The following is a 10964-nucleotide window of genomic DNA, read 5'->3' as shown; positions in this document are numbered from 1 at the left end:
GAATAAAGAGATTATCAATGCCTAATATTCAGAATTAGCAAAAAAAAAAAGTGAAAGCAAAACCCTTTCCAATTCTTTCCTATTTAACTCCAGTTTTTCTGAATTATTTCATATTTTGCTTTAGTAAAAGCAAAAGTTAAAAGGAATACAATCTTCTCACTCAGCTGAAAGCTACTTTAGATGCACTTACTCTTCCCATTTTTCCTTCCCTCTTTATTTGCTCACCTTGCTCCCTCTTTATTTACAAGTCATGCAATAGATATCAGTCCTACTCTAGGGAAGAGGTATGGTATGGAAGTTAAGTGTGTAAGTTCTGGAACCAGACTGCCTAGGTTCCAATCTCATTTATGCTACGTATTTGTTGTTTGACATGAGGTAACTTAGCTTTAGTTCTCTTGGCCTCAGTTGTCCCATCCTAAAATGGAGATGATTTTGGTGTCTTAACATGGAGAATTTTTATGAGGAATATATGTATCAAGTATTTAGGACAATGGTAACAATACACTGTTAATGCTCAATAGATGCTAGTATTTCATTAATATTATGTGTCAGTTTACACATAAAGAGACAGACATAGTTATCTCCAGTCTGGGAATATTTAAAAATGAGTAAATAAAATAACCCATTTTAGCCTTAGGGCACCTGTATACTCTTGACCTACTGAGGCAGGAGTTTCCTAAAAGATTCTTTTTTATTTTTAGTTTTATTATTTTTTCAAAATTTTTATTATGTTATGTTAGTCACCATATAATACAACATTAGTATTTGATGTAGTGTTCCAAGATTCATTGTTTATGTACCACACCCAGTGCTCCATGCAATCTGTGCCCTTCTTAATTCCCACCACCAGGCTCATCCATCCCCCCACTCCCCCAAAAAACCCTCAGTTTGTTTCTCAGAGGCCACAGTCTCTCATGGTTCATCTCCTCCTCCGATTTCCCCCAACTTCCTTCTCCTCTCCATCTCTCCAGTCCTCTGTGTTATTCCTTATGCTCCACAAATAAACGAAACCATATGATAATCGGATATATCTTTACTAAGATCTATATAGGTATGCACCATTCTTTCCATTCTTCCTTCTTGAGACTTGGTGGACTACATATTTATTTAATGTATTTTAAAAATTTTAATTGCAGTATACAGGGTTATATTAGTTTCAGGTGTACAATACAGTGATTCAGCAATTCTATACATTACTCAGTGCTCATCATGCTACATGTATTCATAATCCCCTTCACCTATTTCACCTATCTCCCCTCCCCTCACCCCTCCCTCAGTTTGTTCTCTATAGCTAATAGTCTGCTTTTGGGTTTATCCCTTTTTCCTTTTCTTTTTTGTTTTCTTTCTTAAATTCCACATATGAGTGAAATAATGTAGTATTTGTATTTCACTGAATGATATATTTCACTTAGCATTATACTCTCTAGATCCATTCATGCTGTTGCAAATAGGGAGATTTCATTCTTGTTTATGGCTGAATATTATTCCATTGTATATATATATACCACATCTTCTTTATCCATTCATCTATCAATGGACACTAGGTTGCTTCTATAATTTGTCTATCGTAAATAATGCTGCAATAAACATAGGAGTGCATATATCTTCTTGAATTGCTGTTTTTATATTATTTGGGTAAATACCCAGTAGGAGAATTACTAGATCACATGGTAATTCTATTTTTAATTTTTGATGACCCTCCATACTGTTCTCCAGAGTAGTTTCACTAGTTTGCATTCCCACTAACAGTGCAGGAAGGTTTCACCATCCTTGCCAACATTTTTTTCTTCTGTTTTTGATTTTCACCATTCTGACAGGTGTGAAGTGATATCTCATGGTGATTTTGATTTGCATTTCTCTGATAATGAATAATGTTGAGCATCTTTTCATATGTCTATTGGCCATCTGTATATTTCCTTTGGAGAAATGTTTGTTCATGTCCTCTGCCCATTTTTTTAAAAGATTTTATTTTATTTATTTGACAGACATATCACAAGTAGGCAGAGAGGCAGGCAGAGAGAGAGGAGGAAGCAGTCTCCCTGCTGAGCAGAAAGCCTGATGCAGGGCTTGATCCCAGGACCCTGGAATCATGACCTGAGCCAAAGGCAGAGGCTTTAACCCACTGAGCCACACAGGCGCCCCTCCTCTGCCCATTTTTAATTAGGATTATTTGTTTAGGAGATGTTGAGTTGTATAAGTTCTTTATAAATATTGGCTACTAACCATTCATTAGATATATCATTTGCAAATATTTTCTCTCATTCAGTAGGATGTCTTTTAGTTTTGTTGATTGTTTCCATCACTGTACAGAAGTTTTTTATTTTGATATAGTCCCAATACTTTATTTTGCTTTTTTGCTTTTGTTTCCTTTGCCTCAGGAGACATATCTAGAATAATGTGCCTATGGCTGATGTCAGAGAAATTACTGCCTGTGATCTTGTCTAGGATTCTTATGGTTTCAGGTCTCACATTTAGTTCCTTAATCTGTTTTGAGTTTATTTTTGTTTATAGTGTAAGAAAGTGGTCCAATTTTATTGTTTTACATGTAGCTCTCCAATTATCTTAACAGCATTGGTTGAAGAGACTTTTTTCTGTGCATATTTCTGCCTTTGTTGAAGATTAATTAACCGTATAATCCTAGGTTTATTGCTTTCTATTCTGTTCCATTAATCTATTTGTCCATTTTTGTGTCAGTGCCATACTGTTTTCATGACTACAGCTTGGTATACCTTGAAATCTGGGTCTGTGATACCTTGTTTTGTTCTTCTTTTTCAAGGGTGCTTTGGCTACTCAGGATCTCTTGTGCTTGCATACAAACTTTAGGGTTGTTTGCTCTAACTCTGTGAAAAGTGCATCATTACTTTTATAGAAATCACATTAAATCTGTAGATTGCTTTGGGTACTATGGGCATTTTAACAATATTTGTTCTTCCAGTCAACGGGCATGGAATATTTTTCCATTTGTGTCATCTTCAGTTTCTTTCATTAAAGTTTTATAGCTTTCAGTCTACAGGTCTTGCACCTCCTTGGTTAAGTTTATTCCTACAAATTTTATTATTTTTGGTGCAATTGTAAATGGAATAGATTCCTTAATTTCTTTCTGGTACTTTGTTATTAGTGAATAGAAATGCAATGGATTTCTGAATATTGATTTTGTATCCCACAATCTTCTGAATTCACTTATTAGTTCTAGTAGTTTTTTGGTGGAGTCTTTAGGATTTTCTATATAGAATAGTATGTCATTTGCAAAGGGAGATTGTATGTCTTCCTTACCAGTTTGGTATTTCTTTTTGTTGTCTGATTGCCGTGTCTAGGACTTCATGTACTATGTTGATTAAAAGTGGTGATAGTGGACACCTTCATCTTGTTCCTGACCTTTGGGGCAAAGCTCTCAGGTTTTCATCATTGAAACCCATGATGTTACCCATGGGTTTTTCACATATAGCCTTTATTATGCTGTGGTATGTTTCCCCTAAGCCTACTTTGTTGCGGATTTTTATCATGAATGGATGTTGTACTTTGTCTAATATTTTTTCTGCATCCTTTGAAATAATAATATGGTTTCTCTTTTTTATTATTTTTATTAACATATAACATATTATTTGTTTCAGGGGTACAGGTCTGTGATTCATCAGTCTTACACAATTCACAGCATAATATGGTTTCTCTTGTTAATGTGATCTATCACATTGATTGATTTGCAAATATTGAACCAGACTTGTATTCCAGAATAGATCCTACTTGATCATGGTGAATGATTTTTTTAATGTATTGTTGGATTCAGTTTGCTGATATTTTGTTGAGGAGTTTTGCATCTATGTTCATCAGAGATATTGGCCTGTAGTTCTCTTTTTCCGTAGTGTCTTTATCTTGTTTTGGTATCAGGGTAATGATGGCTTCACAGAATAAATTCGAAAGTTTTCCTTCCTCTTTTATTTTTTGGAAAAGTTTGAGTAGAATAAGTGTTAACTCCTCTGTAAATGTTTGGTAGAATTCCCTCGTGAAGCCATCTGGTCCTGGGGTTTGTTTGTTAGGAGTTTTTTGATTACTGATTCAATTTTATTGATAGTATTCTGTGTTCAAATTTTCTATTACATCCTGATCCATTTTGGGAGGTTATATGTTTCTAGGAATTTGTCTATTTCTTCTAGATTGCTCAATTTGTTGCCATAAAATTTTTCATAATATTCTCATAATCCATAAATAAAATCTTTAAAAAGGGGGGGGCGCCTGGGTGGCTCAGTGGATTGAGCCTCTGCCTTCGGCTCGGGTCATGGTCTCAGGGTCCTGGGATCGAGCCCCGCATCGGGCTCTCTGCTCAGTGGGGCGCCTGCTTCTCTCTCTGCCTGCCTCTCTGCCTACTTGTGATCTCTCTCTCTCTGTCAAATAAATAAATAAAATCTTTTTTAAAAATTCTCATAATCCTTTGTATTTTTGTGGTATTGATTTTTATTTCCCCTCTTTCATTTCTGATTTTGTACTATCCTTTTTTTATGAGTCTGCTTAAAGGATTATCAATTTTAAAAATAAAAAACACTGGGAGACCAAAAAAAATAGACATCAATTTTGTTGATCTTTTTGAAGAACAAGCTCCTGGTGCCATCCATCTGTTCTATTTTTTGTTTTAAGTTTCTGTATCATTTATTTCTACTCTAATCATTATTATTTTTTTCCTTCTACTTGTTTGGAGTTTTTGTTTGTTCATCTTTTTCTAGCTACTTTAGTTGTACGATTCAGTCTTTTGATATTATTCTTGCTTCTTGAGGTAGGCCTGTATTGCTTTAAACTTCCATCTTAGAGTTGCTTTTGCTGCATCCTGAAGATTTTGGACTGTTGCATTTTCATTTTCATTTGTCTCCCGTAATTTTAGATTACCTCCCTGAGGTCTTGTTTAATCCATCCACTGTTTAATAACATGTTACTTAACAGCCATGTATTTGTGTTCTTTCCAAATTTTTTCATGTGTTTGATTTCTAGTTTCATAGCATAGTGATGAAAAAATGCATGGTATGATTTTCACCCTTTTGTATTTGCTGAGACTTGTTTTGTGGCCGAATGTGTGACCTATTACAGAGAATGCTCCATGTGCAATTGAAAAGAATGTGTATTCTGCTGTTTTAGGATGGACTATTCTAAATATATATTAGACCCATCTGGTCCAATGTGTCATTCAAAGCCACTTTTCCTTGTTGATTTTCTAATTGGATGATCTGTCCATTGATATAAGTGGAGTGTTCAAGGCCCCTACTACTATTGTATTACTATCAACTAACTCCCTTATGTTTCTTATTAACTGCTTTACACACTTGGGTGCTCCCATGTTGGCTTCACATTTAGAATTGTTATATCTTCTTTTTTTAAATTTATTTTCAGTGTTCCAGAATTCATTGTTTATGCACCACACCCAGCCATACAATACGTGCCTTCCATAATAACCATCACCAGGCTCACCCAACCCCCACTTCCCTCCCCTCCCAAACCCTCAGTTTGTTTCTCAGAGTCCACAGTCTCTCATGGTTCATCTCCCCCTCCAATTTCCCCCAACTCCCTTCTCCCCTCCATCTCCCCAGTCCTCCGTGTTATTCCTTATGCTCCACAAATAAGTGAAGCCATATGATAATTGACTCTCTCTGCTTGACTTAATTCACTCAGCATAATCTTCTCCAGTCCCATTCATGTTGATACAAAATTGGGTATTCATCTTTTCTGATGGAGGCATAATACTCCACTGTATATATGGACCATATCTTCTTTATCCACTCATCTGTTGAAGGGCATCTTGGTTATTTCCACAGTTTGGCGACTGTGGCCATTGCTGCTATAAACATTGGGGTACAGATGGCTCTTCTTTTCACTACATCTGTATCTTTGGGGTAAATACCCAGTAGTGCAATTGCAGGGTCATAGAGAAGCTCTATTTGTAATTTCTTAAGGACTCTCCACACTGTTTCCCAAAGTGGCTGCACCAACTTGCATTCCCACCAACAGTGTAAGAGGGTTCCCATTTCTCCACATCCTCTCCAACAACTTGTTGTTTCCTGCCTTGTTAATTTTGGCCATTCTAACTGGTGTAAGGTGGTATCTCAATGTGGTTTTGATTTGAATCTCCCTGATGGCTAGTGATGATGAACATTTTATCACGTGTCTGTTATATCTTCTTTTTGGGTTGTCCCCTTTATGATTATGTGACCTTCTTTGTCTCTTACTCTTTTTTTTAAGTCTATTTTGTCCAACATATGCATTGCTGCCCCAGCTTTATTTTCACTTCCATTTGTGTAAAAAATGTTTTTCATCCCTTTGCTTTCAATATACAGGTATCTTTAGTTTTAAAATGGTCTCAGGGTGCCTAGGTGGGTCAGTCAGTTAAGCATTCAACTCTTGGTTTTGGCTCAGGTCATGATCTCATGTGTTGTGTGATTGAGACTCACATCAGTCTCTGTGCTCTGTGGGGAGTCTGCTTGAATATTCTCTCCCTCTGCCCCTCCCTCCATTCTCTCTTTCTCAAATAAATAAACCTTTAAAAACAATCTAAAATAGGTCTCATAAAAAATAAATAAAAAATCATAAATAAAATAAAATAAAACAAAATGGGTCTCTTGTAGGCAGCATAGAGATGGGTATTTCTTTTTTATCCACTTTGTTACCTTATGTCATTTGATTGGAGTGTTTGGTCCATTTATATTTAAAGTAATTATTGATAGGTATGTATTTATTGGCATTTTGTTTCTTGTTTTGTGGTTGTTTTTGTAGTACTCTGCTCCTTTCTTCTCCTACTCTCTCTTCTCACAGTTTGTTGGCTTTCTTTAGTGATATCCTTGGATTTCTTTCTATTTTTTGCATATCTATTACTGGTTTTTGATTTATGCTTACCATTATATTTGCATATAACATTTCATGCATATAACAGTCTATATTAAATTGATGGTTGCTTAAGTGTGAACCCCTTATGTACTCTTCTCCCCACCTCAATGTGTTAGGTGTATGGTATCATATTTTATATACTTTTATTTTGTGAATCCCTTGACTGATTTTTATAGATATACTTGTTTTTACTGTTTTTGTGCTTCTTTCTTTTCTTACTCCTACTTATGGTCTTTCATTTCCACTCGAGGAGTCCACTTTTACTTTTCTTGTAGAGCTGGTTTGGTGGTTATGAACTCCTTTAGTTTTTGTTTGTTTGGGAAACTCTTTATCTTGCTTTCTATTCTGAATGATAGCCTTGCTGGATACAGTATTATTTTGGGTGCAGATTTTTCTCTTTCAGTACTTTGAATATGTTACACCACTCCCTCTGGCCTGCAAAGTTTTGGTGAAAAATCAGCTTATAGTCTTATGGGGTTTTTGTATGTAACTATCTTCTTTTCTCTTTCTGTTTTAAAATTCTCCCTTTATCATCACTTTTGCCATTTTAATTACTATGTGTCTTAGTGTGGAACTCCTTGGGTTGATTTCCTTGGACACTGTCTATGACTCCTAGATCTGGATTTTTGTTTCTTTCCCCAGATTCAAGAAGTTTCCTGCCATTATTTCCTCAAATATAATTTCTGTTCCCTTTTATTTCTCTTCTCCTGAGATTTGTATAATGTGAGTATTATGCTTGCTTGTGACACTGTATTCCTGGTCTGTTTTCATTTTTTATTTCTTTCTCTCCTCTCTTCAGCATGATTTCTTTCCATTACTCTGTCCTCCAGGTCACTGATCCATTCTTCTGCTTCCTCTAGTCTACTATTTATTCCATCTAATTTTAATTTCAGTTATTGAAAATAACTGAAATAAAAATAACCAACAAAAATTAAAATAACCAATCTCTTGATTGGTTCCTTTTTTATATTTTCTATCTCTTTGTTAAGGGTCTCACTGAAGTCATCCACTCTTTTCTTAAGTCCAGTGAGTATCTTTATGATCATTACTTTAAATTCTCCAGGGGCACCTGGGTGGCTCAGTAGGTTAAAGCCTCTACCTTCAACTCAGGTCATGATCCCGGGGTCCTGGGATCGAGCCCCACATTAAGCTCTCTGCTCAGCAGGGATCCTGCTTCCCCCTCTCTCTCTGCCTGTCTCTCTATCTACTTGTGATCTCTGTCTGTCAAATAAATAAATAAATTCTCCATTAAGCATATTACTTTTGGCTTTGTTTAGCTCTCTTGCTGTGATTTTGTCCTATTCTTTCATTTGGAACATATTCCTCTGTCTCCTCATTTTGTCTAATTCTCTGTGCCTGTTTCTATGTGTTCAGAAAGTCAGCTATGTCTCCTGCTCTAGAAAGTAGTGACCTTATAGAGAAAAGGTCCTGTACTGTCCTGCAGCATAGTGCTCTGAAGACCCTGGTGCTTCAGGAGTATCTACTATGTGTGTTGAGTCCACCCTTCTGTTGTGGCTGAGCTACATTTTCCTTTAATGCAGCCATCTGAAATGGCTCTCATTGCTTGTTGTGGGAAGGGTTTGGTCCCCATGTTGTTTATGGACCAGTCTGGGGTTGCCTTGGGCTTGAGTTTAGTCAGATCAGGCATTTGCTATACATCCGGTAACACTGTACTGCAGGCATTTTCCCTGAGAAGCTTTTGCTGATGGGTGGGGACTGCAGTCAGATGTCTGCACCTAGCCCACTGCTTGGAATACAATCAGACTGGTGTGTGTGGTTATCTTCCCCTCTTCCCAGAGTAGGAGTCACTTTGGCATGATGTTGGCCCCTGTCAGGGTTGGTTGCACACTCCAGGCTTGTGACACTGCTTTGAATGGGCTCTGGCCAAGGGCATATTGGAGGGGACAGGTCTGCAGGAAAACATCGGGGTGGGGCACATGGTGCCATTAAGGTCTATTTCAGTCTGCTGTGGGATGGGACCTGCAGCCACTGGGAACCAAGGCAGGCCAGGTTGGAGGGGGCAGGTCCACAGAATCATGCACATGGGCAGGACATATGGTATTAGCAAGGTTTGTGCAGATCTGCGGTGTGAGGGGAACTGGAGCAGCTTTAGAAAACATAGGGCCAGAGGGAGCATGTCCACAGGAAGACTTGGGAATAGGGTACAATTTTAACAAGTTTGGTAGTGAGTGTTGGCACTGTGCTGGTTCCTGCAGGTTCCTGTATCAAGGTAGGGGGCTGGAGAAGGAAATGACACTGCCAGTTCCTGGAGAAGTCTCCCAGTGATCCCTGTTCCTCCAGCACATGCTCTAAAATTAGTAAATAAATCTCCTTTCCATACCCCCCAGGTGTTTTTCAAACTGCTGCTTCTATGTTATATCTCATCAGGTCCATCTGTTGTGTTATCTCTTTAAGGGTGGGAACTCAATTTCATATCACCCTCCCAACTCTCCCAGAGCAAAACCCCACTGATTTTTAAAGTTCCAGGAGTTAAGCCCCACTAATTATAAGAACTCCTGAAATTTGGCCCCTCTGATTTTCAAAGCCAAATGTTATGGGGATTTATCTTCCCCTGTGGGTTCCCCATGCCTGGGGTGCCTGAAGTGAAGGTCTGTTTTTGTTCCATCTCTATGCCCAAAGCATCCTTCCTTCCTATGGGCAGTCTTAAAGATCTGTTTAGCTCCTGACTGTATCTCTGCCCTTCCTACACTCTTTGATGTGGTCTCTTCTCTACATTTAGCTATGGAGAGTCTGTTCTGCTAGTCTTTGGGTCATTTTCTGGGATAGTTACATTGATGCAGTGTTACCTAGTTGTAGCCACAGGATGAGGTGAATTTAAGGTCTTCCTGCTCCACCATATTCTCTAGATGTCCCCCTGATGGACCTTTTAAATCTGAAGATATAAGACATTCTTCAATTTAAGGACATTTTAGTATATAGTATTTCTTTGATTCCTTCTTCCTTCCTTTCCCTCTCTCCTTCCCTTCTTTCTCTTCCCTTCCCTCTCCCCTCCTCTCCTTTCCTTTCTGTCTTTCTGTCTTTCTGTCACTGTCTCTCCTTCATCTTTCCTTCTGTCCCCTTCCTTTCCTTTCTGGAACTTTTATTAAATAAATATTGCGATTCTCATAAAGATCTGCATGACTCTGAATTTTTATCTTTTTGTTTTTTGCTTTTCTGTGTTGCACCTTGGAAGAATCTCTGTGTTCAATCCTCAACTAAAATATAACTCTAGTTTTAGTTGTATGCATAATCATTCCTTCAGAAATGGGTAAATTTTTGACAATTTTGTTTTTAATTTATAAAAATATCTATAGTAAATTTTTGTCATATTGTGTTTGACCAGCATATTATGAATGGCCTTTTGATATTTGGGAAATTCTTATTATAATTTTTACCTATCAAATATAAAAGTCAAAACTCAGGGGCACCTGGGTGGCTCAGTGGATTAAAGCCTCTGCCTTCAGCTCAGGTCATGATCCCATGGTCCTGGGATCGAGCCCCGCATTGGGCTCTCTGCTCAGTAGGGACCCTGCTTCCTCCTCTCTCCTCTCTCTCTGCCTGCCTCTCTGCCTACTTGTGATCTCTGTCTGTCAAATAAATAAATAAAATCTTTTTTTAAAAAAAGTCAAAACTCAAACTTCTAGTCTGTGTTGAAACTAAGATGTAGGAATATGACTTAGGGTCTACCAATTAGATGCCCTGGCATGAGAGTTTGATTTGGAATTGCAGTGAATAAAGTGGTACTGTGTGGTTTCTATTTTCTGGAATAGGTAGTATTGAAGGAACTTGGCTTTGAAGGATGGCAGAGAATGCAAGGTCAAGTTCTTAATAAAGTAGTGGCATCGGGGCTGGCAGCAGTAGCTGTTACAGTAAAGTCAATTTGTTGGCATATAATGCAGGAGCAACAGTTTTTCAAATCAGGCCAGTTCTGTGGCATTGGCCCTGGGCAATTGTTTCTGGAAACTGAGTCTTAAAATTGGTTTTCCAGCTTTCCTTTAATAAATAACTTCACTAGGTATACAACCTCAATTTTAACATCCCCCTTCTCAAGCTATTTTCCCCTATCTTTTTCCTCACTCCTTGTAATACCTCAATTTCAACAT

The sequence above is a fragment of the Lontra canadensis genome, unplaced genomic scaffold, assembly GCF_010015895.1.
Source record: "Lontra canadensis isolate GAN:19392208 unplaced genomic scaffold, GSC_riverotter_1.0 scaffold174, whole genome shotgun sequence".
In the NCBI taxonomy this organism is placed as follows: Eukaryota; Metazoa; Chordata; class Mammalia; order Carnivora; family Mustelidae; genus Lontra; species Lontra canadensis.
Note: the sequence above shows the minus strand (reverse complement) of the source record.